Below are 25,714 nucleotides of genomic sequence, written 5' to 3'. Positions count from 1 at the left end.
AGTCTGACCAAGATTTATGAGTTGATAATTGTCCGAAAGTAAGACCACAAAGTATCATTTGTGTTTGGGGCTAACCTTCCCGGTGACCTTTAGGATTAAAGGCAAAATGAAAAGTGTGATTTCTGCAGAGCCAAACAGGGTAACGTGATCCAACCTGGCTAATAATCCAAAGCCTCGGATTTCCCTGGTTGAGGACATATTAAAGCTGGGCACAAAAGCGAACAACTAATCCTGCAGGTTCATTTCACAAATTAATTTTTTTAAGGCATCACAACCTCCTTCCCTCACTTTAGGGTGCATTCTGAGTGACGTTTTCCAAACAGGATGATGACAACAGCTCACACCTCTGAGGCCTTTATTGGATTATTTTTACAGGCCATTTAAAAACACTTTTTTGAGAGGTCCTAATTGAAAACAGACCTCTCCCCTTGCTTGGGTTAGCGAACAGAGCATCACTGGGGGTGAGAGGAAAATGAATTCATGGAAACTTTCCCAGATTGGTGGGTGAGACTTGACACTCACTTCCCTGAAGCACGGCACAGGCACAATAATGGCCCTTCCTGATAGCTCTTCCTCACGTGCACCAGCTATTCAAAGACAAAACTGCAAAGAAAACACTCACTCCTTGAGACTCAGTATAAAGCTTCCAGCCAGCCTGAAACATTTGTGAGGCATTTGTGGTTCCCTGTTGGGAATGTGTAATACTGTGTCATTCTGAGTTAGAAGGCCACTTCCTAAGGGAAGGGGGGCTGTTGGCCTGTGTCCCATGCAGTGAATCATAAAATGAAAAGGCCTAGTAAATATGAAACTGTGATAATGTCTTCCCTCTGCTCAGGCAGCCTCGATTTTTAGTTTAATACCTATCTATTGCACCAAGCACTGTGCTGGGTCCTCTGGAAAAAAAAAATCCCGTAAAACCTCAAGGAGCTCACGGGCTGGAATGTTTTTTCATAGGGAAGCCAGGACCCAGAGCTGTGCTCAAGCTGGGCTACAGGGGCTAGACCAGGGGCTGGGGTTGGGCGTAGGTTGGGCTGACTTGCAGTTGCTGGCCTTGAAGAAAGGAGAAGCAAAGTTACTGTGATTGGAGGAAGGAGATTCAGGAAGCAAGGATAGCTCTTAATATCAGTTCCAATGAGTTGGATATACGAAAGAGGGAGTCAAAACTGGGGCTTCAAGAAAGCGGGGACTGTATTTGTATTTTCTCCCAGTGTATTCGCAGTGCATCTGGTTCACCAAAGGTAAGATCAACCCTTGCTTAACTCAACAAACTGCTTTCTCCCTTTATAGGTGATTGTAGTGATATCTCTAGATGCATATATTATTTTACACCAACTATTTGAGCATTGCCTGGGAAACATGTATTTATTCCACATTGAAGTATTTCTTCATGTATTGTTTTCCTTCTCTATGACATTTGAAACGAGCCCAACACACACATGTACCTGTACCGCATAGCAGGTACAACCACAGGCTCCTCTGGAGTTAGGCTGCCTGCTGCATCTGTAAAATGGAGCTGCCAGTAGTGAGATCAACTACGTAAAGCACTTAAAACTGCACCTGGTCTACGTTACGTGCTCAATAAACTTGAGCAATTATCGTGATTAGTCACTAACACATGTGAGCAGTGTAGGTCTCACGGATATCTGTGACACATTCCAAAACCCTCTTCACTTGTTCCTGACCTATTCTTTTTTAAAACAGGACCTGGTCCCAGCCCTGTTCTGATCTGCACCTCCTTTGTGAAGTCTACCTTCGGTTCTTTTGGTCTGGTGTTAGGACTTTACCTCCTATGTGTCCGGCTTGCAGCTCTCTGTAAATATTGGCTTGGCCTACTCCTGTATTTCTTACCATTCCAGATGGCTTCAAGTAAGCTGTCAATTCGCATCTGGCCTCTTGAATTGCCACCTGGAATCCCTATTCCGACACTAGTGCACTGGTCAGCCCTCTGTCCAGGTGAGGTCCACCCAGTGGTGCACTGGAGTGGATTGCAATTGCCCATGAGAGCTAACTGTTAAAAGTTGCAGAGATTTTGTAAGCTGGTTGTCAAACATAGCCATTATGAAAAATTAAATGGTGTCAATTCTCAATTAAATAAAATATATTTTAAACAGAGTTAATAAATACACAAAAAACATTGGCTCCAAATTATTTTATTTTATTTTGAGACAGAGTCTTGCTCTGTCACCAGGCTGGAGTCAGTGGTGCGGTCTTGGCTCACTGCAACCTATGCCTCCCAGGTTCAAGCAATCCTCCTGCCTCAGCCTCCAGAGTAGCTGGGAATACAGGGACACACCATCATACCTGGCTAATTTTTGTATTTTTAGCAGAGACAGGGTTTCACCACATTGGCCAGGCTGGTCTCAAATTCCTGACCTTGTGATCCTCCCACCTTGGCCTCCCAGAGTGCTGCGATTACAGGTGTAAGCCGCCGCACCCAGACTGTTTTATTATATTTTACCAGGATCTATACTCTGGAGGTGATTTTATCGATGGCAGCTGTGTGGCAGAAGTACTTCGGAACGGCGAGCTACTTGTGCATCTCTTCCGTTCCGTGAAGTCATGTTGGCAGCTTGAAACTGATCAAGTGGGAAGCGTTTACATCACAGAAATTGGTAAGAACTGCAAATTAGGGCTTCCCCTGAACAGCTGGTTATCAAACACTGAACAGCACACCCCCGGTTCAGCTCTCCCAACGTGGCATAGGAGGCTGCTCAAGCTTCAGACAAACACAGTGGCTGCAATTAGTGGTGTAGCAGAGTGTCCCTTACTGGAATGTGACCAGGTTGAGGGTGGAGGACCAACATTTATTCATCTTGGGTCCAAACTTCCTCTTTCTCTATGCTGCCCTGTCCCCAGCCTATTTGTAGAATAAAACTCTGGATGTGAGTTTACAAAGAAAATGGCCTCTGGTAACCTCTGCCAAGATCCCTTTCTTGGGATCTTAACAGTGTGACAGGTAGAGAAAGGGTGAATGACAGGAAAGACTGTCATCCCATCCTCACCCCTGGAACTGGAGGGAGCTGGTTGGGGTGGAGTTTTCCAGGACATGTAGGGACTAATCTACACCCACACATCTTGTGCCAGGCAATTTCCATCAGCAAGAATTATCTTTTTGAAATGGAGTAGGGGTGAGAGAGAGAGAGAAAAAAAAAGAGAAAGAGAGAGAGAGTGTGTGTTAGTTGCGCAGACAGAAAAAAGACTCATATTGTTGGACTGTAGGAGGGAGAAGGTCAAGGAAGGATAGACTAGCTGTTTAAATATTGCTTAAGGATGCTAAACACGTCTCAAAGTTAGAGTTTTTGGTGATCAGACTATCAATATAAATGTTTGCATTTAAAGCTTTTGCCTGATGCCTGCGTTGGAATGTCTAAATAGTGCACACCAGCTCCTCGTAACTGGAAATTGTAGAGGCGCCTAGGAAATAATAAATAGCCCTGGGTTTGGTGCATTTATAAATTTCATATAATGATAACTAGTTAACACTTTTCAAAAGGTCCGAGGAAACAGCCAGGATGACCCTTCACATTTAAAGCTCAGCTTCCCACATTTTATAATTAAACTGCCTTCCAGGTGACTTATGACCTGGGATTTTTCTTTTTTCCTAATAGACTGCCTTGGCATCTTGTAGGGCTTGACTGTTAACCTGGGTGTCTGCCTTTTGGGAATAATCTCAAGTTCTGGAGAATAAAAAGCCATCGCCTGTGCTTATGCAAAAGCAGACTTTCAAATGGGAGACTCTGGCCACCTCACTCCCCAGTAACCTGAGCTACATCATTAGGAACAGCTCTGTTAGGAATGTCACAGGCTGAAGTTTGTGACTCTGGGCACATTAAGACACCAGCAGAGATGAAACTGCTCTTCAGTTGGAAAGTTGTCTTCTAACATGCAGTTTGGGACAACTGGGATCTTTAGGGCAATTGATCTGAATTTGTTTTAAAAATTGCCTCAAGCATGCTGTTGGCTTTATTTCTAAAATAGTCAATTGAATTATGTAGCTACAGACTGTGGACACATGTCCTGTGTCTGTAGGTTTCCTTGCTAAGTCAGAACTAGGCAGTAAAGTACCTTAATGAAAATTAATGCACATTTACTGTTATTTCTGTTTAAAATAATAATGATGTGAGCAGACATGATTTTGTGTATTATATATATTATATACTTATTATGGTACACTGTTATAAACCAGGCAGCCAGGCATACTCTAAAAATTTAATATGTATAATATCATTTAGTCCTACATAAGCTGAGTGTTGTTACTATCATTCTCTTTTTTTTTTTTTTTTTTCATTTTTATCAGGGAGGAAAACGGAGGCTTAGTGAGGTTGAGTAACTCACCCAAGATCACACAGCTACTAAGTAGCTAAGTCAGTCTTGAAACCATGGCAGGGTGGTGAGGGAAGAGGGTAGATGTGGAAGGAGAAGCAGAAGACACCCAGCACAAAGTACATTGCCTAAAAGAAGAGCAGACACTGTTTTCAGGAAACTTGTGTTTCAATTCTATGTACATACATTTGTATGTATTGGGTTACTACATAAAATGTATTTCTTACTGTGAATAGCAGTAAAAAAAGTTTGAAGAACAATTTTAAAGCCAGCAGGGACTGACAGGGGTGGGGTTGTTTAAGGAGACAAATGACTAGGTGACTAGATCACACCTGCAGATGTGTCATATAGGATGATCAGCTGACTGCTTTGTATAAGTGGGTTGAAGATGGGTATGGGATGGAACCAAGGCCAGGCAGGTGAGTTAGGAGTGGCTGCAGTTGTCCAAATGGTGGTTGATTTCTTTCCAGTCACGAGAATAGCAGCAGCATGTCTGCTGTGCATTTAAAAATTCTGGTCGATTCCAGGCTGGGTGCGGTGGCTCATGACTGTGATCCGAGCACTTTGGGAGGCCAAGGCGGGTAGATTACCTGAGGTCAGGAGTTTGAGGCCAGCCTGGCCATCATGGCAATACGCCATCTCTACTAAAAATACAAAAATGAACTGGGTATGGTTGTGTGCACCTGTAGACTCAGCTGCTTGGGAGGCTGAGGCAAGAGAATTGCTTGAACTTAGGAGGCAGAGGTTGCAATGAGCTGAGATCAAGCCTCTCCACTACTCCAGCTTGGGTGACAAAGTGAGACTCTGTCTTAAGAAAGAAAAATATCTGGCCTACTCTGTTCTGCTGAGAGGCAGGATGGCATGAGGAACAGGTGGTCCTGAGCAAGGTCTCTAACTTCTGCCTGTCCTAGTTTCCTCATCTGCATGATGGGGATAATCATAGTACCTGCTTGTGGGCTTATTGTGAAGATTAATCGAGTCTGAACATTTAAGCCCCTAGACCAGGCTCACTACACATTGCCTAATATAATTTTGAGATTGACAGGAATATGGCCATGTTACAATTATGGATACATCTATTTGTTGCCTATTCAGAAGCTATTTACTGAATGCCCATAGTGAGCCTGGAATTTTGCCAGGCCGGGAGATACAGGCCAATGGAGGAGACAAATGGTGATGCTATAACAATAATAAAACTAAAATAACATAAGGACCACTGATATTTGTGCAGGGTCACTAGATTGTTAGCTCCATGAGGAAGTGGATTTTTACTTGCTGTTTTCATTCATTGCTCTAGTTTTAGCAATTAGAGCAGTGCCTGGCACATGGTAAACATTTATTGTTAGATAAATATGCCAGCCACTATTCTAAACAGATGTATATGTAACAATCACCCCATTTCACAACTACCCTATGCAGTACAGACTGTTATATTCCTATTGTGGAACTGAGATAGGTGAGCCCAAAGTCACTCATTTAGTAAGAGTTGACCCACAGCAGCTGATGGCCAAGATTCCTGCTCTATGCAGAAGAAATACTGCCTTAAATACCTGAAGATGTCCCGTGGCACCTATTTAGGGCACAGCTGTTACACAGAAGGGCTCCACTCTGTGTTACTGTGTTTGGATCTGAGCTACAGCAATTGGGGAGGATCCCAACACACAGTTCCACTCTGGGTTGTCTGCCTTTGAGACAAAATAAACATCTCAGGGCTATCTTTTTGTACACACCTCCTTTCCAAAGCGCTCCAATCAATCAAACGATGTATCAGACATTTACCATGCACCTTGCACTGTGCCAAAAGCTGTGGGAGAACGGGAAGATGAGATGGAGTTTGTGCTTTCCGATTCCACAGAATCTATCTGAGGAGAAAGGGCTCGCCTGCAAGGGGAGACTAAGAAAGACATTAGGGGGTTTGTGAAGAGCTGTAGGAGCTCCGAAGTGGAGAGGCCAGGGCCACCTGGGAGGTAGGTGAAGGTCTGAGACAGAGCTTGGAATCGTAAGTCTTCAATGGGGCCAAGTTATGCATGAAGCTGGGGGCAGTGGCTCACGCCTGTAATCTCAGCACTTTGGGAGGACAAAGCAGGTGGATCATGAGGTCCAGAGTTCAAGACCAGCCTGACCAACATGGTTAAACTCCATCTCTACTAAAAATACAAAAATTAGCTGGGTGTGGTGGCTCATGCCTGTTTAATTCCAGCTACTCGGGAGGCTGAGAGAGAAGAATTGCTTGAACCAGGACCCACAAGGTGGAGGTTGCAATGAGTCAAGATCGCACCACTGCACTCCAGCCTGGGCTACAGAGCAAGACTCCATCTCAAAAAAAAAAAAGAGATGCATGAAACCCCCTCTTTACACAAGCTCATCGAGCAGTTGCCTGTTCTCCTCCTAGCCACTGGTCTCTACTTCCCTGAAATCCTCATGTCATCTCTGCAGGCTTTGCCTCCTCAAAAGTTCTTTCTTACCAGCTGCAACCTGCTCTCTGGTAGGTTTTGGTTGACAGGATGACTTAGAATAGGAATAGAGGAAGAGAAGCTGGCACGGAGGTAGAAGGCTGGAGGGACAGCAGAATTTGATGGCTGTGAACCCTCATTGACTGAGGAGTGGATTTCCCGGATGATAGCAAATGTGAGCTAATGTCTGCACTAAGCCATGTGTCTTTGAAAAAGAACTGTTAAGGATGTTTTCCTTTCTTATTACACACACTAATTTCCTCACCAAAATAACAAGTCCTGATGGCTTGCATCTGCTGGGAAACTATATCCTCTGTGACCGCGTTCTGATGGAAGTTCATCTGGAGTTTGCCCTGCGCTAGGGAAGCCTGCCTCTTCTCAATTCTTTGTGTTTTTCCTGGACAGAGGAGAGACCTGTCTTTGCTCCTTTTTAAGTCTGAGAAGCCCCCCTCATGGCTCAGGCCCCAGCTTGACATTTTGCTGGGTGGGGGACTCACCTGAGATGTCTTCTTCTCCCGTGAACCCTGGGAAGCCCCAGCTGTGCTGAGAGCAAGTTGCTGAGTGGTTTGTTTTGGTTCATGGAGCTGACCCACCAGTCATCGGGCCCTGTGATTGATGTAGGGCCCGAGCTCTGGGTTATGTGAACTCGGAGTGTTTTCAAGGGAAAATTTTGGTCATAAGGCAAAGCCTAGCCAGGTTTGAGATAAGTGTGAAAAACACATTACAAAGGAAACAGACTTGAAGTTTCCTGACAAGGGAAACATTTAACCCTATGTTTAAGGAGTGTGAGAAGCACACACTTAGAAACCACGCACGTCTGTGTGTGCCCATGTCCCTGCGGAGAGAACGGCTGAGTGTGTGTGATGGAAAGTGTGTGAGCCTGTGGTGTGGGTGTGCACGTGTCAGGAAGAGAAAGAGAAAGAGAGAGAACAGACGTGCCTGAGGAAGGCAGGGACATTAATCATGCTAAAAGCAATCTGGCCCCACGGGATTTATAAGGATCTCACTAAAATCAATGGGAAGTTTTATGAGACAATTTTCTTCTCGCTGGCTCTGGGGATTGTTGGAACTCTCATGGAGCTTAGGGCGGCACTGGCTCAGAGCTCCTCCCGTCCTCACACCTTGCACGAGACAATGTGCATTCTCTACATCAGCAGCTCTCAGCCGATCATCTCCAAGGACTGCCATGGAGGGGCCCTGGCCTGCTGACTGCCTGGCTCTCTAGCTCAGACCTGCAGCTTCCAGTTAGAGGTCTGGAGGTCTGTGAGTGAGGGAGAGGGGTGGGGGGCAGTCAGTGCACTTTGTCTGTGTTTTCCTGATAAATGTGAGAGGCCAGAAAGATGCTCACAGGCCTGCAGGCCTTGAATAGCTCTAGTGGTTCCCTGTGAGCGTCAGAATATAGTCCAGAGACCTTGGTATGGCTGCTTCCTACTTAGCCTCTCTTATTCTCTTTTGCGCCCAGGCATCCCGGGTCAAAGCGATGCTATGGGCCACTCCTCAGATGGGGTGCTTTCATAATTCTGTGCTCCTGATGATGTTCCCTAAGCCTGGAAGGCCTGCTCCTCTCCATTTCTCGCTGATGTGAGTCTTCTAGTTTCAACAGCATTAAATTTGAACTCTTTTAAACTTCTGTCCAGAAAAGTACAAAAAATATTTACCAGAAACTCATATAGCCATCACTCGGCTTAAAGAGATGTTGATAATTTGCTAAGGCCCTTTTCCCTTTTCCTTCTCCAGAGGTGAGTCAGGATGTAACCATTGCCAATGCACTTTTACTATATTTAAATATAGTCACAAGCAATACATAGCATTAAGTGCCCTTATATTTCATATAGTGGTGTTAATCAGCCATGGCTCCTGTGGGGAATCCTTTGGCAATGCCTGTCAAGGAACATACACCAGAATTCCACTTGTGATTGTTCATGTTAGTAAAAGATCCTGCATGTGTCTGAAACATGTCCATGGACGGTATCAATCTAACACTGTAAAAGTGGTAACAACTTAATTACCCCTTAGTAGACAAATGAAGATAAGCTGTAGTTTAATAAAATGTGATACTATAGGGTAGTTAAAATAGAGAAGACCTACTTGCATTATAAACATAATATGTGGAAAAAAGCAAGCTGAAAAATTGTCGGCTCATTTTTTATGGCTAAGTTAAAAATGTAATCCTTCTCTTTAATGAAGCATTCTATGAAAAATCTTGCCATCTAAATGTAATTAATTGCTCTTTTTTTCCATAGAATTTTATAACTTTATTTGTTTAAGGATTACTTCTTACTCTTCACTTTCCATCACACATACATTATGAGCTTCTTACATAATGGGTCTCAGTCATATTTGTATCCCCAGTGTCCCAGCCTGAGAGCTTGCTTACAGTTGATACTCAATAAGCAGTTACACAGAGAGAAAAACGCATACGTGTGTGTCTTCAAGTACTCCCGGGTGTCTCAGGTCACGAGAGCTTTATTATCCCCATGTTTCTGATGAGGAAACGGATTGAAGTGCATTACATCAAATGATTTCCCTTCTGTCACTGATGGCAGTTAAGGATGAAATCCAGGTGTCCTGTCTCTTGGTCACTGAGGGCAGTGGGAATATGAGGATCCAGGTGATCTGGCTCTTGTACTGTTGCTCTTGCATGACATTGCCTTGTAATCAATTTCAAGACAGAGGGATGATTTAAATTTTATGTCACTGACCTGATATATTTGGAAAGGATGGTAGAAGACTTCCTGGAAATCAGGAGAGCAATACATGAACAACCTTAGAGATCGAGTGAGAAAACTGAGGCCCAGAGAAGGAGAGTGATTTCATTTCAAGTCAGCATAATTGAATAAATATATTTGAATATGCATTATGTGCCAGGTGATTGCCTAAGCCCATCCAGGTAGAACAAATGGAGAAATCACTGGAAAAGTGCCTAGCAGAGCACTGGAACAGAGTAGGTTTCAATAAATGTTAATTCCCCCCCTTTTTATTCTTTAAGGGCAGAGCCAGGATAAGAACCCAGATTTCCAGATTCCAAGTCCACCATCTTTTCAGCTCTCTCATTGTCATCCAGAGGTACAACCAGAAAAGAGTCTGTAGGGAGATCTTGCCTGTAGTATTCTTGCTGGTTAAAAAGAATATCATGGATTTTCTGACAGCTCTTTTGCTGTGTCACATCAGCTCCCTGTCTGATTTTATGCTCACATGGCCATTACTCTCTATTAGCATACTAATAAATGTTTATGAGATTATGCTGTATAAACTATAAACTTTTACATATTATTAATTAACCTCATACATTGGATTGGGAGCTTCTGAACATTTACTGACTTGTAAAACAGGATAGTGGCGTACAGGGAGCCGTGTCTGCAAAACCGGTCTTATTTGCTCTATCTGGAGGAAAGGTTGCATTTTCATTTGTGTGACTCTTAAGTGCAAGCCACAGACATCATAGTATTTGAAAAGAGAAGACCTGGGGTCTTGCCTCTTCCCAGCTGTGACCTTAGGTAAATTTTGTAAGCTCTCAAAGGCCCAGTTTCCAAAATGGGCATAATAGTTCCTATCTGTGGGGGTCCTTGGCACATGGCAGGTACCTAATAAACTTTGAAATGAAATTAAACCAATGCAGGGCAATGAGTGGAAATGACAGGAAGTCAGTTTGATTTGTTACTGATGAAAAGATCTAAGATAGGGATTTCCAGGAATGGATGGTCTGCATTCCTGTGTGGGAAATAACATGTTCTCACTGGAGGTGTGTAAGAAGTTGGACAAGGGGATTCTGCAAGGAATTGGGAGGGTTTCCTCCATTCCTACAATCTAAGGATTCTATGACTCTTTTTTTAAAAAATTTTTTGAGATGCAGTCTTGCTCTGTTGCCCAGGCTGGAGTCCAGTGGTGTGATCTTGGCTCATTGCAACCTCCACCTCCCGGGTTCAAGCAATTCTCCTACCTCGGCCTCCCAAGTAGCTGGAATTACAGGCACCTGCCACTATGCCTGGCTAATTTTTTGTATTTTTAGTAGAGATGGGGTTTCATCATATTGGCCAGGCTGGTTTTGAACTTTTGACCTCAGGTGATCTGCTCATTTCAGCCTCCCAAAGTGCTGGGGTTACAGGCGTGAGCCACCACGCCCAGCCAACTCTCATTTTTTATGGCCAAAGAGGAGGCAAAGCAAGAGTGGTGCTTCAGAAGTCTTAGATTCTAGTTTTAACTTAGTTGCTGACTAGTTTTACAACTTAGTCTAGACTCTGGACACTTCAATCCTGTCTCTCTCTTTCTCTTTTTTCTTTTTTTTTTTTTGAGGTGGAGTCTCACACTCTGTCATCAGGCTGGAGTGCAGTGGTGTGATGTCAGCTCAGAGCAACCTCTGCCTCCCGGGTTCAAGTGATTCTCCTGCCTCAGCCTCCTGAATACCTGGGACTATAGACATGTGCCATATTCCTTTATCTATAAAAGAGCTACACAAATTTGATGTAGTGATCAGAGGACAGAATAGCTAAGAAAGCACTTTCAATAATACAAGATTGATCTTTAGAAAAATATTAAGTTTAGCAGTTAGGTTCATTTCACCATTTTTGATGTTGATAGCTGAACATTCCTGCATTGAATCTTCTGCAATTAAAATGTTATGGGAAGAACCCAGACCTGGGAGTCAAGCGACCGGGTCTAGGCTCTGTCACTAAGCTATGAGACTTTGGTGGAGTATTTCTGTCCTTTGCATCCCAAGTAACTGATCTCATGTCTGTAAAATGAAACTAACAAATCTGCTGTGCCAACATCACGGGGGTGTCCTGAGAGTCAAATAAGGTAATGGATGTGATTTAGTGCTTTGAAGTCAGCTCTCATTGTAACTATTTCAAATCAGCTGTGTTCTCATTTTCTACCCTACAAGGCTGTAAGACTTGTAAGTAGAAAGCTGTTTTTTTAAGATCTTCATATTTTCCAGTGCCTAGCAAATAATTCATTGATCCTGTACACATTCACAAAATGCCATTTGGGCCTGGGATAGTGGTAAGTTTTGGGGTTAGGGATAAAAAAAGACATGGCCTCTACCCCCAAGGAGCTTGCTTTGCAATAGAGGAGTGAACTATAAACATATCCAAGAATAAAGTTAAAGCAAACTGATACGGAGATCTAGTCTTTAAGGGGGCTCCTGTGCATGAGTGTTGCCACCTCCAGGGCAGGACAAGTTTCGCCCCCTTTCTACTATCTTGCAAAGAACTGACAGGCACCAACTTCTGCATTTTTGTTGGCTGCCTCTGTGTTTCTGATGGCCACGTAGGTTTTGGGTCTGTGTGTTTCCCTGTCCTTGGACACATTCTGATGGAGTACAAAGTGGTAACTGACTCCTGGGGTCTACTCAAGGTGGCTGGATGTAAAAGATTGGTGAAATGATTTAAAGCTTACAGAGATGGGTAAGTCCCCAGGGGCTAGCAGGTACTTTCCAGGGAGGAAGAGGATGCCTCTTATAAATACAATTACTATCGATTACTGTCAGATTCTTTTATCTGATTCCTGCCCATTAGGCCCTCACTTTGTTGCTTGAAGCTCTCACTTGCCCTCTGTCCCATCTTACCTCTAGAAGTGCTTCTTAAATGAGTCCTGCAGAATCCTAGTGATCCTTGAATAGCTCATAGGTGCTAAGAGTGCATTCAGAAGATTACTTCAAAGCTTGACAATAAATAACCATTTTATGATTATGACATAAGTGGAAAGAAGGGCCAGACCATCTCAGAATGATGGCAACAACAGCAAGGTCAGTTAATCTCCATCCAGCTGATTAGCAGCAAGAGGCTTTGAGTGGCACCCTGACAGTGGGAGTGTGCTTAAGGGGCACCTGTAGACTTTGCACCCAAGGTATCTTCCCTTAGCTCTGACAACAGTACCCTATTTTTGCTTTGGGAGAACCGCCACTCCCAGAATACATCATACATCCAAGGAGTTGAGCACTTGACATAGGCATAAAGCAATTTATAAATTTTGGTTTCTGATCATAGGAATAACCGTATATTCCAGTTAAGACCAGTGAGCGAGAGAGAGTGGTGGTCCTAGGCTTATGGAAGAACCTACTGGAAGAGACAGTGCTGCGTAGTGTGATGTGTATCTGAAGCCACTGGGGCAGGGAGGAGCCTACAGCATGAGTCTGAGAATGGGGCCATTTCCCGAAGAGCTGAGTCAAGATTTGGATCCTGGAGACATTAACTGAGCCTGGATCAAGCTGTGTCTGAAGCCAGTCTGCTCACAGATTTTCCAAGATATTCCTTTACCTAGTTTGAGACAGTGCAGGTAGAATTTTCTGTCATTTGCATCCAAAATATTTCTAATATTATACAATATGTGATGGTTTACTTCATTTTTGTAACATGTTTGGCTAAACAATAATATATTACATTATAATGATATGTAATAATATGTTGCATTCCTTTATTTAATCATGATGCAAAGTTAAGAAGTAAAATTTGTGATTGAATGTATACATTAAAATACTGAGTCTCAGAGAGAATGAGTGACTCGCCTGACGGAACACAGCTGATAAGTGATTGAGAAAGGACAAGAGTGTAGGGCTCCTGACCACAATGATTACTAAAGATGCATTTTCCCCAAACCAGCTACTTACGAAAAGCAAATATAAAAGATATGCAAAGTAAACCACAGGTAACGCTGGTTACCACAATATATTTTTCGTTGGGATGTTTCATTCAAAATACATGGTTCCATCCTCAGCCATATTTCCTATGGCCAGAGCCTTGGTCCAGCAGGCCTTCATCATTTCTCACCAAGTTGATGCCAACATTTTTCTAGGTGGTCTTTTTGCCTCCAGTCTCACTCTCCTACTATCCACCCCTCACAGTAGGACAAGCTGGATTACAGCATTATTTGCTTACAACCTTTCAACTGTTCGCATAGCTTTTAAGTACCAATTCAGCTTTGCACGTGAGACGCTTCCTGATCTGACTCTGTTCTCTTCAGCTTCATCTCCTCATTCCTCTAGTAATAATGAATGACCCCAGGTTCTCTGAGACTGATCCATTGCTCTACTTTTGTGCACAGTATTCTAGCTGTGGGGAGCCTGTTCTTTCTTTTGCCCAGCAAACCCCTCTTATCCTTAAAATCTTCATCCTGACTGGGCACAGTGGCTCACGCCTGTAATCCCAGCACTTTGGGAGGCCAAGGCGGGCAGATCATGAAGTCAAGAGATCAAGATCATCATGGCCAACATTGTGAAACTCTGTCTCTACTAAAATACAAAAATTAGCTCAGTGTGGTGGCGTGCGCCTGTAGTCCCAGCTACTTGGGAGGCTGAGGCAGGTGAATTGCTTGAATCCAGGAGGAGGAGGTGGCAGTGAGCCGAGATCATGGCATTGCACTCCAGCCTGGCTCCTGGCGACAGAGCGGGACTCTGTCCCCCCCACCAAAAAAAAATCTCCTTCATCCTTCAGATGTTGTTTTCTCTGGGAAGCCTTTTGTGATTGATTAGATCCTTTTGTGATTTGGATGTTTCTTCTCTGTGCCCGCGCTAGTCTATCTCTTCTTGCACCCTCACACTGTAGAGTAACTGTGTATTCATGGCAATGTCTTCTCTAGATTGTGGGAAGCAACTGCGCCCTACGCCATTTTACATCAAGGAGCCTAGCAGACAGTTAGGCACGTAATAATCAGTGAATGTTTGGTGTATGGATGAAAAAGGAAAGGGAGGAAATAGGCCAGGCATGGTGGCTTATGCCCGTAATCCCAGCGCCTTGAAAGGATGACGCGGAAGGATCACTTGAGGTCAGGAGATTGAGATTGGCCTGAGCAATGTAGCAAGGCACAGTCTCTAAAAAACTAAAACATAATATTTTTTTAAAGGGAGGAAGGAAAGATCAGTACTTTCTCTTTTGTTTGACACTTTTGTTTAAAGTATTATACACTGATGTTATATTTTTTTTATTAAATTCAGATATTATGTTCTTCCTAGCTTTAATATTTGAATAAATTCCTTTGCTTTTTTTTAAAGAAAGACTTCATGGTGTTACAAGTTAAGTAAACAGTGTTTATTTTTTATGACTTTGAAACACTTAGAAAATATTGCATGATGAAGTGAGGAAGAGGGGTGGTGAGGGTTTTGTGAATGGTGAGTGAGAAAGCGGACGTTTGGAAGCTGAGAGCTAGGTCTCCTGGTCCCATTGCTAGCTGAAGTCTCTGGCAGAATGAAAATGATTTATGTTAGGAATCTAAGAGTAGCTAACTTCAGTTTTTGTGGACAGAAACATTCTCTCCCCAACATGTCAAGTAGAGGGTCTTGTATTTACTGAGTCTGACAGTTGGTAAGGAATCTTGTCTCCAAGGACCTTATCTTAAATTTGTCCCTAAAAACTTCCAGGGGAATGCCTTTTGTTCCTTGGGGTTATGCATTAATTAGCGTTCTTTCTAATTAAGTTGCTTACCTGCTGTTTCTGGTGAGTTAAGTGTGTATGTGCTGAGCAGTAATTTTCCATGGTAGGTCTATTATTTTATGAAACTGATCCTTTATTATCAGCTCTCACATATTTGTAGAAAGTTTAGCTTCCATAACTGACTTGACAAATTCATGCTTCACCAGAGCATTTTATACTTGCCCCAATATGTGAAATAAGCTTTTGGCAAGTTGATTTCTTGATTGGGTCACCTAACTGGAACCATCCTTCACTCCATCTATCCCTCTATTTATCCACCCACTTATCCATCCCTCAATCTGTTCGATCCATAACCACTTTCTGAAATGTGATGCTTTTCTCTGTACTTCTTCTGCAGGAATAATGAGAAGGGACACCTAAACCCAGGTGGTGGGTGGGTGGAAGACAGGGCCAGAAAAATCTTCCTGGAGGAATAGGTATCTGAGATGAATGATAAGAGAATGGGCTTAGCTTAGCTAGGTTGGTGGATGGAAAGCAGAAAGGGAGATTATTTCAAGCAGATGGACCAACAAGAGCCAGTGCCCAGAGGTATGAGAGGGCATGATGAGTTCTAGGGACTGCAAGTCATCAAAACAAATACTTACTGAGCACTTTACTTGTGCCAGGTGCTGCACTGAGATCTTCTGGAATGAGCTTTGCTGCATGAATACAACAGTGAAAGCCTAATGCTGAAGCAATTGCTAAGTATTAGGGTGAGTGGAACATGTGCTAAATAAATTTGATCTAGATGGAAAAGGCAATGGAGGAGCACGAGAGACAAGGAACTACATTGTATTTATTGTCTGCTGTATGCTAGAAGCATTACATTCACATTCTCTGTGATGTTCCATGTACCACTGTGGAAAGAATCCCCATTCGAGATGAAAGCCACAGAAATGGCACCTCACAGAAAAAAGCAAACAAACACTGCCAGCTTTGGGGACTAAAAACACCCATAATTTTTCTACTGTACCCATTCTATCTATCATCAAGAAAGGTCTTCCCTTTGACAAATGGCTTCCAGGATTAGAATCTCCCTCATTTTTCCCTATGGCATTTGGAAACAGAGCTTAATCATGCAAGCTATGACAGCAGGGAGTCTTTTCTGAAAGGAGGCCTCCTAGCAGGGAAACGGAATAGAAAGAATAGAAAGCGGATGTCAGGGAGACATTTGAGTTTGGTGCTGTGGACCAAACCATCTTTCAAGACTCATCTTAAATCCTCTTTCCTTTGACAAGACTTCCCTGACCAGCCCAGACTCTGCCCACCTCCCTCTGCTCTGCTCTAATTTAGGAGATAGGACTGTGCAATAGACTTAGCAATTGATCATACCTGCCCTTGTGTCACCTACTGTACTGTTGCCTTAAACTGATACTTCACTCTGGCCTTATCATTCATCTTTGTGCATGTACACTTTCCCCCAACGAGATTATAAGCACCTTGAGGGCAGAGATTTTTGTCAAACATATCTTAAATCTGTAATTCCTCCCCAACACCTCATACAATTCTGTCCACATAGTAAAGGCTCAACAAATGTTTCCTAGTTTCATATAAAAGGCCCTGCGAGGATTTCTGAACCAAAAATATGATAGAAATTAAATAAATTAGTTTGAGGAGCAGGTGATTTAGATTTATTTCTCATGGTAGAATGCAAAAATTCCCACAATAATTGAAAGTAATTCTTATTAAGAGGCAGAGTCTATTTCTTCCTTCCTTGAATCTGGGCTGGCCTTGTGATTTGTTTCGACCAGTTGAATGTAATGAGCATAATGTTGTGTGAGGTCTGAGCCCGGGCCTCAAGAACCCAGCAGAAGAACTGCACAGCCGCGACTAGCCCAAATCACAAACCCACAGGACTGTGAGTTAAACAAATGGTTTTTATTATAAATCACTAAGTTTTGGTATGATATGTTAGGCACCAAAAGCTAACTGATGCATGATCTTCTTTAATTATCAGGATAAGCCCATGAGATGCATGTTAGCCTCTTACTTTATGAGCTAGGAAGCAAGCATTCAGGAGCAATATGTTGTGGAATGATCATAATGAGCATCATTTGGAGCTGTTGTTAGTGTCTTTTAGCAAATGTTACCTGGATGGGGAAACATACCAGGAGGCACATGTCTCAGCAGGCGCTGGTCTGTTTGATGGGGAGGGGGACAAAGGAGTGTTTGTTGGCAGGAGTCAAGAAAAGTTCAGATCATGGAGACTTCAACAATGTGTTGAAGGAACAGGCAAGACAGAGCTTGAGGGCTCTTGGGTCCATGAGTTCAGGCTGAAATGATGTAACTTGGGAGTCTATAAAGAGGGAAATGATAATAACAGTGACTAATAAATTCACTGAACATTTTTCATGTGCCAGAAGCTGTGCTATGTCTCTCATCTTCACATATGTCCTAGGTGAGGCTGAGATAAAATAAATAGATCATATAACTTGTAAGTGATTAAATTGCCATCGAAACGTAAATGTGTCTAGCTCCAAAGGGAAATAACTAACAGCTAAAGAAAAAGTGCCCTTTTCATTATATCGTCTGGTCTGTAACATCAATTTCTTCCTAACTTTCAACAAACTGCGTGGGCACCTATATGTCATTTCAGGCAAAACTCTTCAGATGCCTTGGAACAAAGCCATACAGAGCTGAAAACTCATGACTTGTCCCATATTGGGCACTAAAGGTGGTTTCTCCAGCTTGATCAGATCAGGAGGGCCCCTCTGCAACATGCTTTTGTGATAACATGATCTGGTTTAGCAACAGTTCTACAAATAGGGCCCCTTGGAAGGGAACTGTCCCTTCTGCTTTTGAAGTAGGATGACCACAGCCCTCGAGCAGAGAACTTCAGATATCCTCAGGCAGTGGTTTCATCTAGACTAAACTAGTTATAAACCCTTCCATTTATCTAATAGTTTATGCACTGTGTACACATACATCTTGCTGAATTGAGTAGCACAGCTTTGTGGGATTCACTGGGCAGCATATGCGATTCCCGTTTTATAAAGTGAGAAAACTGAGACTCAGAAGTTAACGGACATGCTCAAGGTCATAAAGTTAATTTGTGTTGAGCTAGGACTGGACTTGGTCTGTTTGACTCCTCCTCCTATGTTCCTGACTGAGTCAATACAAAAGCATTCCCTACGTATGAGGCATAGGGAGTACAGAGATGTTTTAGGCTGGGCTCCTATACCTGGTAACAGCAAATCCCTGCTCTAAATGCTTTACTTTGATAAACTAATTTAATTCTTATAACAACCCTATGAGGGAGTACACTTTTTACTCTCGTTTTGTGCATACGAAACACATACAAGTTGTGTTCACATACAAGTTGTCTATGGGGAGGCTTTTGACTTAGCCACAGCGCTACACTGCTCTATGCTCAGGGAGGCTACTGGGGAGAGGAGTGAGATGCTGAATAACAAGGAGGCCTATGACAGCCCCATAACAATAGGTCATCCCTGTTTGGGTTCAAATACTTGGCCCAGTGCTTAAAGCTGTTTGGCCTTGGATAAGTTATTTGTGTGTGTGTGTGTGTGTGTATCAGTTTTTCATCTGTAAAATGAGATTTTGATATTGCTCACTTCATAGAGAGGTATTATGAGACTGTAACAATTATGTATGTATGTATATGTGTGTATGTGCATGCATATGTTCAAGTGTGTCTGTGTGTGTGTGTAGATAAGAATAATCCCTGGTCCTTCAGTTAGTATGATTTGAGTATTTGCCGTCATCATCATTACAAGGCCATGAAGTGGACTAATTTTCAGACACATAGCATAGACAAGAGTTATTGAGAAGAGGGAGAATTTATTATCAGCAGGAATGCTCAGGACAGGCTTCAATGAGGAGGTAAGATGTTAAGTGGATCTCAAAGGATAGAATCACAGACTTGGGAGTTGGAGGGACTTTAACATTCATGCGATCATATGACTTTACTCAAAGAAGAAATCTAGGACCACAAGAGAGAAGTGATTATGCCACGTTTGTTTATCCAGCTAGTTGGGGTCAAGACCTCAACTGGAACCCTGGTCTCCTCCAAACCACGCCTGTCTGAATTTTCCTAGGCTAGATAAATTAGAAACCCTGCATCTCCAGTGTATACTCGTGCTTCCTCTTGCAGTCCTCACTTCAGTCTGAGGGCCCTTTACCACCTTTCCTCTGCCATCCCTTTGGGAGAGATGCAACTGAGCAATGAATTTGACAGGGATAGGAAAGACCTTCTCCAGACTTGATAATCTACAAACAGTTTCTGGGTCAAGACCATGAATGTGTATTGAGCACCTACTATCAGGTGCTTACTGAATTTTCTCAATCTCCACAGTATTTCATTCTTTGAATAAATAAAAAACCAAAAGTCTTAATTTTGTAGTATCTTAGTTTTGGTAATTTTCCCAAGGTCTCACAAAAATAAAATGTTTGAGCCGGGATCTGAAAAATGGTCTTTAAGATTCTTCCACCCACCCACCCATCCATCTAACCACCCATCCATGCGCACACCTATCCATCCACCCACCCATGCATGCACACACCCATCCATCCACCCATCATCCATCTATCTGTTCATTCATCTTTCCATCCAGGAATCCGTTATTGAGAGTGTGTTCCACGTAAGGCAGTGTGCTAGGTGGTATGGAGCTAAGGAGACACATAAGCCCCCTTTCCTCATAGAGCTGAGTGGGGGCCTCCTCAGGGGATGCTGTTGGGCTAGTGTTAGAGAGGAGAGTGATGAGGAAATGGTTTATTTGGAGACTTGGCACTTGGGAAGACCATGACTAGAGGATCAGCGGGTTGCTCCCCTACTCCTGCTTCTGAGGTTGCAGATGAGTGCCCAGCTGGCCAGCTAGCCACTGGCATCATCTGCCTCTTTGTGTAAAAACTAGTGGAATCACATATGTGCTGCTCCCAGATGCAGCCTCGGCACCAGCACCTTCCAAGCAGGAGGTTCTGTCATGGTACTGCTTGCCAAGCCTTGTCCAGAGGACTGAGGCCACTTGGCCAGTTGCACTGGGCTCTGTGCCTGTGCAGGGACTGCCTCACCACAGTGGCTGGGGCGGCAGAGAAGGGCAAGAGCTGTGTGTGTGTGTGTGTGTGTGTGTGTGTGTGTTTAAGCTGGAACGAAGCCCTTTTTACTGTGCTCTGTACTTGAGATATTTGACTGGGTGGGAGACAAAGAGGCTTTGTGTGCGCTTCAAAGTGCTCTCTGCTGACTGTGATACACATCCAGGAAAAACCCAGACCAAAGCCATGAAGTCACCCCAAGTTCAAACCCAAAATGCAGTTTGCAGGGGTTAGAAATGACAAAAGGATGGGCAGTAGGATCCAGAGTAAAAAACCCAGTGAAACCCAATGGACCTTAAATAGAGCTGAGGGCACTGATTTTCTTATTTTGGGTGAAATCTTTAAGAAAATCTTGTCAGATTCTTCACAGAAAAATTGTCAGAGCCTATATTCCATCGCCTGCCTGGCAAAGGTAAGGCCCACTTTAATTTTCTTTGAAGGTAATTGTTGTTTTTATTCTTGGGGTCTCTGTTAGGGAGAGGAGCAGGGAGGTGGTCTGTCAGATGGTGTTCTTTCCTTGTTAAGCTTCACCTGTTCTTAAGAGCAACTTGCACTTTGTCAGCCACAGAACAGTGCCTGCCGTTCAGGCTAGTGTTTTAGCTATAATTGAATTGCTGGGACACGTTAAACATCACAGGGTTTTTAGCGGAGAAATAATTTAATGATGTGGCCTTTAGGATTGTTAATTAGCACTGTCTGTATGAACATGTAACAATAACACCACCTACCGTAAAAGCGAATGTTCTACACTTCAGAACACTCATTTCTTTAGGGCTTCCCGCAGAGAAGCAGTCATTAACTCTTTTTTTGACAAATGCTTTTAGACATGCTCTGTAGGGCCGTGAATTTACCATTCCCTCCAATCCTGAATCCTTCTCTGCATTTATCCACTAGGCAAGCTGGCAAACAGGGAAACAAGAACTGTGTGCTCAGCCCTCCAGAGTGGAATGGATTATGAGGAGGTGATGGTCCTTCCCTGCCAAGCTCCTGAGACACTGTCACTCCGGAATCCAAAAAGAGATTCAGGCAAGGATGTGGGAAAATTGGAACCCTGCACGCTGTTGGTGGGAATGCCAAATGGTGCAGCTGCTATGGAAAACAGTATGGAGGTTCCTCAAAAAATTAAAAATAGAATTACATATGATCCAGCGATCCCACAGGGTATTTATCCAAAATAACTGAAATGAGGATCTTGAAGAGATATTAGCACGCCCCCGTTCACTGCAGCACTATTCACAATAGCTGAGATGTAGAAACAAATGAAATCTCCAACAACAGATGAATGGATAAAGAAAATGTGGTGAACACACATGCACACACACACGCACACATACACACACGCATGCACACCACCCCCCCCAGATTATTACTTAGCCTTAAAAAAGAAACTCTAAAATATGTGGCAACATGGATGAATCTTGAGGACGTTATACTAAATGAAATAAACCAGTCGGAGAAAGACAAAACTGCATGATTCCACTTATGTGAGGTATCTACAATTACCGAATTCATAGCATCAAAGAGTGGAACGGTGGTTGCCAGGAGCTAGGTGAAGTGGGAAATGAGCAGTTGTGAATCAATGGGCATGCGGCTTTAGTTAAGCAAGATTAATGAGTTGTAGAGATCTGCTGTACAACACTTTACCTATGGTCAATCATCCTGTATTGTGCACTTAAAATTTTGCTAAGAAGGTGGCCCTCATGTTAAGTGTTCTTACAAAGCTGGAAAAGAAAGAAGTAACGGGATTGGCTCACTGGAGGTAGGGCTGTTGGCTTGTATTCTGCCTGCCCCGCTGAAGGGGCTGGTTTCTCTGCCGGAATTCAGGTGGGTCTGTCTGAGCCATGGGGCTGGAGGAGGCCTGCATAGGCAGCATGCCACAGGTTTCTCTGGCTTCTTGAGAACAGAGCCTGATGATGGTGGAGAAATGAGAGCTTCCCATTTCTTCTTCTGTTTACATTAGAACAGCCAAGTGCTTCTTCAACCATCCACCATTCCCTTATGTCATATGTTTTCTGAAGACATTTTACTGCTTCAGTGAGACAAGAGCAGCAGCATGAAGGCATTTGAACACTAGATTGTGCATTGTTCTTCAGCCACGTTCTAGGCCTTGATGTCTCCAGTGAAAATCCAGCTGTGGAAACCGCACCTTCCAACACCTCACTCTCTGGCCACAGCTGCCTGTCCTACCTCTCTTACTCCTCTCCTCTCACAGCTTCATCTGGTCTCTGGTCCAGAGACGGCAAATACCTGGTGTGATTACTGCCACTCTTCCCAGCTCATGAGAACCTCACAGACTGATCACGCCATGCTCTTCTATTAAGCCCAGAGGTTGCTTTGGAATCCTTCTCAGCACACGTGCCATCAACTGGAGCTGACATGTGCGATGAAAACTATCTGCCATTCCAGCTCCAATTCCTTGACTCACTTTCTCTTAGCCCATCAGGCAGGGCAGACCCCACATACTCGCACGTGAACTCTTTATGGCACCCTCCCCTTCCCTTGAATACGCACGTGCCGTGTCTGTCCAATGATGTGTTCTCTCCACTCTCATGCCCAGACCACTAAGGATTGTTGAAGAATTTTACCTTATGATGTGTATTTACTTTTAATGCCACAAAAAATCTACTTTGGTTTCTACTTTGGAAACGTCTTTTACTTGTTCTTTATTAGTATCTTCTTGCATTTCCCAGAGAAGCCTTCCAGAGCCTATCCTGCCTTTCAGTCCCCCAAACCTTCCCTCCTTGTCTGTCAACCTCACCTCTTATTTCCCTGAGAAGACTGGCAGAGGCTCCCTGTGCCTCTGCCCCTGCCTCATCCCCCACCCTCTGCCCACATGCACCCTGTCTCTCCCTTTCAGAATCTTTGTAATCATTCTGCTTAGAGTGCTGTGGCCTCCATCTGCTCCCGAGATGTTCCCTTTTCTTCCACACTCAGCAAAGTGTCATTTCCTTGACAAAACCTTCCTTTGCTAACTGACTCTCAACCCAGGCAGTCTGGGTAGTTCCCTCCTCTCTTCCCTCTGTATCTCATACATACCTATATTAATGTATTAATTCCGGGGAATTGTCATCTATCTCTTTTCTAGTCTACTTTCCATCCCTGACTCTAACAGTATCTGGACTAGGGCAATGATTCAAGTTGTATTTATTGAGTGACTGAATGAATGCATTGAGAAATTGAGGCAGAGAATAGATTTGGCCCATCTCCTGGAATTGGTCATCCTCACATCCTTCCTGTTAAATTTTACTACCTGCACTTCTCTTTTTAAAAAAGGATCTAGAAATAGAAATTCCATTTGACCCAGCAATTCCATTACTGGGTATATACCCAAAGGACTGTAAATCATTCTATTATTAAGACACATGCACATGCATGTTCATCGCACTGTTTACAATAGCAAAGACCTGGAACCAACCCAAATGCCCATCAATGATAGACTGGACAGGGAAAATGTGGCACATATACACCATGGAATACTATGCAGTCATAAAAAATGATAAGTTTGTGTCCTTTGTAGAGACATGGATGAACCTGGAAACCATCATTCTCAGCAAACTGACATAAGAACAGAAAATCAAACACCACGTGTTCTTACTCACAGGTAGTAATTGAACAATGAGAACACTTGGACACAAATAGGGGAGCATCACACACTGGGGTCCATTGAAGGGAGCTATGGGGGGTTAGTGGGAGGGAGGGTGAGGGAGGGATAACATTGGGAGAAATGTCAGGTATAGGTGATGGGGGTATGGTGTCAACAAACCACCTTGCTATGAATGTACCTATGCAACAATCTTGCATGATCTGCACATGTACCCCAGAATCTAAAGTACAAAAAATAAATTAAAAATAAAAATGAAAAAATGGTATTTATCATTTTCTATTATTCATATTGCTTGTCTATATGCACATTTTATCATTCCTACCACACTGCAGCTTCCTTGAGAGCATTATTTAGATCAAAATCAACTATGTTTGTCTCAAACATAGTCACACATATTCTTTTATTAATATAAGTTGGTGAATGATTCTTAAGTTGTCCTTTTATTACTTAGAATAAGGGCCCAATGCAGGCTTGCTGAATTAAATGGAATTTAATCCCTTGTCACAGATATGCTGATGTGGTTTGTGTGTCCCTACCCAGATCTCATCTTGAATTGTAGTTCCCATAATACCCACATGGAGGTTGTGGGAGGGACCCATTGAGATGTGATTGAATCTTGGGGCTGATTAGTCACATGCTGCTGTTCTCGTGATAGTGAGTGAGTTCTCATGAGATCTAGTGGTTTTATAAGGGGCTTTTCCCCATTTTGCTCTACACTTCCCCTTCCTGCCATCATGTGAAGAAGATGCGTTTGCTTCTTCTTCCACCATGACTGTAAGTTTCTTGAGGCCTGCCTGGCCATGCAGAACTGTGAGTCAATTAAACCTCTTTCATTTATAAATTACCCAGTCTCAGGTTGCCCTTTATAGCAGCCTGAGAATGGACTAATACAGTATATTGATACTGTGTATGGGGTGTTGCTGTAAAGATACTTGAAAATGTGGAGGTAACTTTCAAACTGGGTTAACAGCAGATGGTGGAACCATCTGGAGGACTCAGAAGAGGACAGGAAGATGTGGGAAAGTTTAGAACTTCCTAAAGACTGTTGAATGACTTTGACCAAAATGCTGATAGTGATATGGACAATGAAGTCCAGGTTGAGGTGGTCTCAGATGGAGATGAGGAACTTATTGGGAACTTGAACAAAAGTGATTCTTACTATCCTATAGAAAAGAGACTGGTGGCACTTTGCCTCTGCCCTAGAGAGTTGTAAAACATTCAATCTGAGAGAGACAATTTAAGGTATCTGGCAAAAGAGCCCTAACCCCTAAGCAAGGTGTTCAAGAGGTGATTTGGGGCTGGAGATGGTGGCTCATGCCTGTAATCCCAGTACTTTGGAGGGGTCAAGGCAGGCAGATTACTTGAGGTCAGGAGTTCTGAGACCAGCCTGGCCAACAAAGTGAAACCCTGTCTCTACTAAAAATATAAAAATTATCTGGGTGTGGTGGTGCATGTCTGTAATCCCAGCTACTCAGGAGGCTGAGGCAGGAGAATGGCTTGAAACTGGGAGGGAGAGGCTGCAGTGAGCTGAGATCATCCCACTGTACTCCAGCCTAGGTGACAGAGTAAGACTCAAAAAAATAAAATAAATCAATAAATAAACGGTGTGACATGGGTGCTGTTAAAAGCATTCAATTTTATGTATTCACAAATATATTGTTTGGAAATTGAACTTATATTTGAAAGGGAAGCAGAGCATAAAAGTTTGGAAAATTTGCAGGCTGACAATGTGATAGAAAAGATTTTCTGAGGAGAAATTAAAGCCAGCTGCAAAAATTTGCATAGGTTAAGGAGCCAAATGTTAATTGCCAAGACAATGGGGAAAAATGTCCCTAGGACATGTCAGAGACCTTCAAAGCAGTCCCTCCCATCACAGACCA

General features: G+C 43.2%; 1 long non-coding RNA gene across 1 annotated transcript; it reads left to right on the top strand.

The window, feature by feature from the left end:
* Positions 1-1,124: 1,124 nt before the first annotated feature.
* LOC128928179 (uncharacterized) lies at positions 1,125-23,898 on the top strand. The gene is made up of 3 exons (XR_008472958.2): positions 1,125-1,238; positions 2,462-2,612; positions 21,125-23,898. It is a non-coding gene; the product is annotated as an uncharacterized LOC128928179 (long non-coding RNA).
* Positions 23,899-25,714: the final 1,816 nt, after the last annotated feature.

The sequence above is a fragment of the Callithrix jacchus genome, chromosome 7, assembly GCF_049354715.1.
Source record: "Callithrix jacchus isolate 240 chromosome 7, calJac240_pri, whole genome shotgun sequence".
NCBI lineage: Eukaryota > Metazoa > Chordata > Mammalia > Primates > Cebidae > Callithrix > Callithrix jacchus.
Note: the sequence above shows the minus strand (reverse complement) of the source record. Positions and strands in the feature narration are given on the sequence as shown.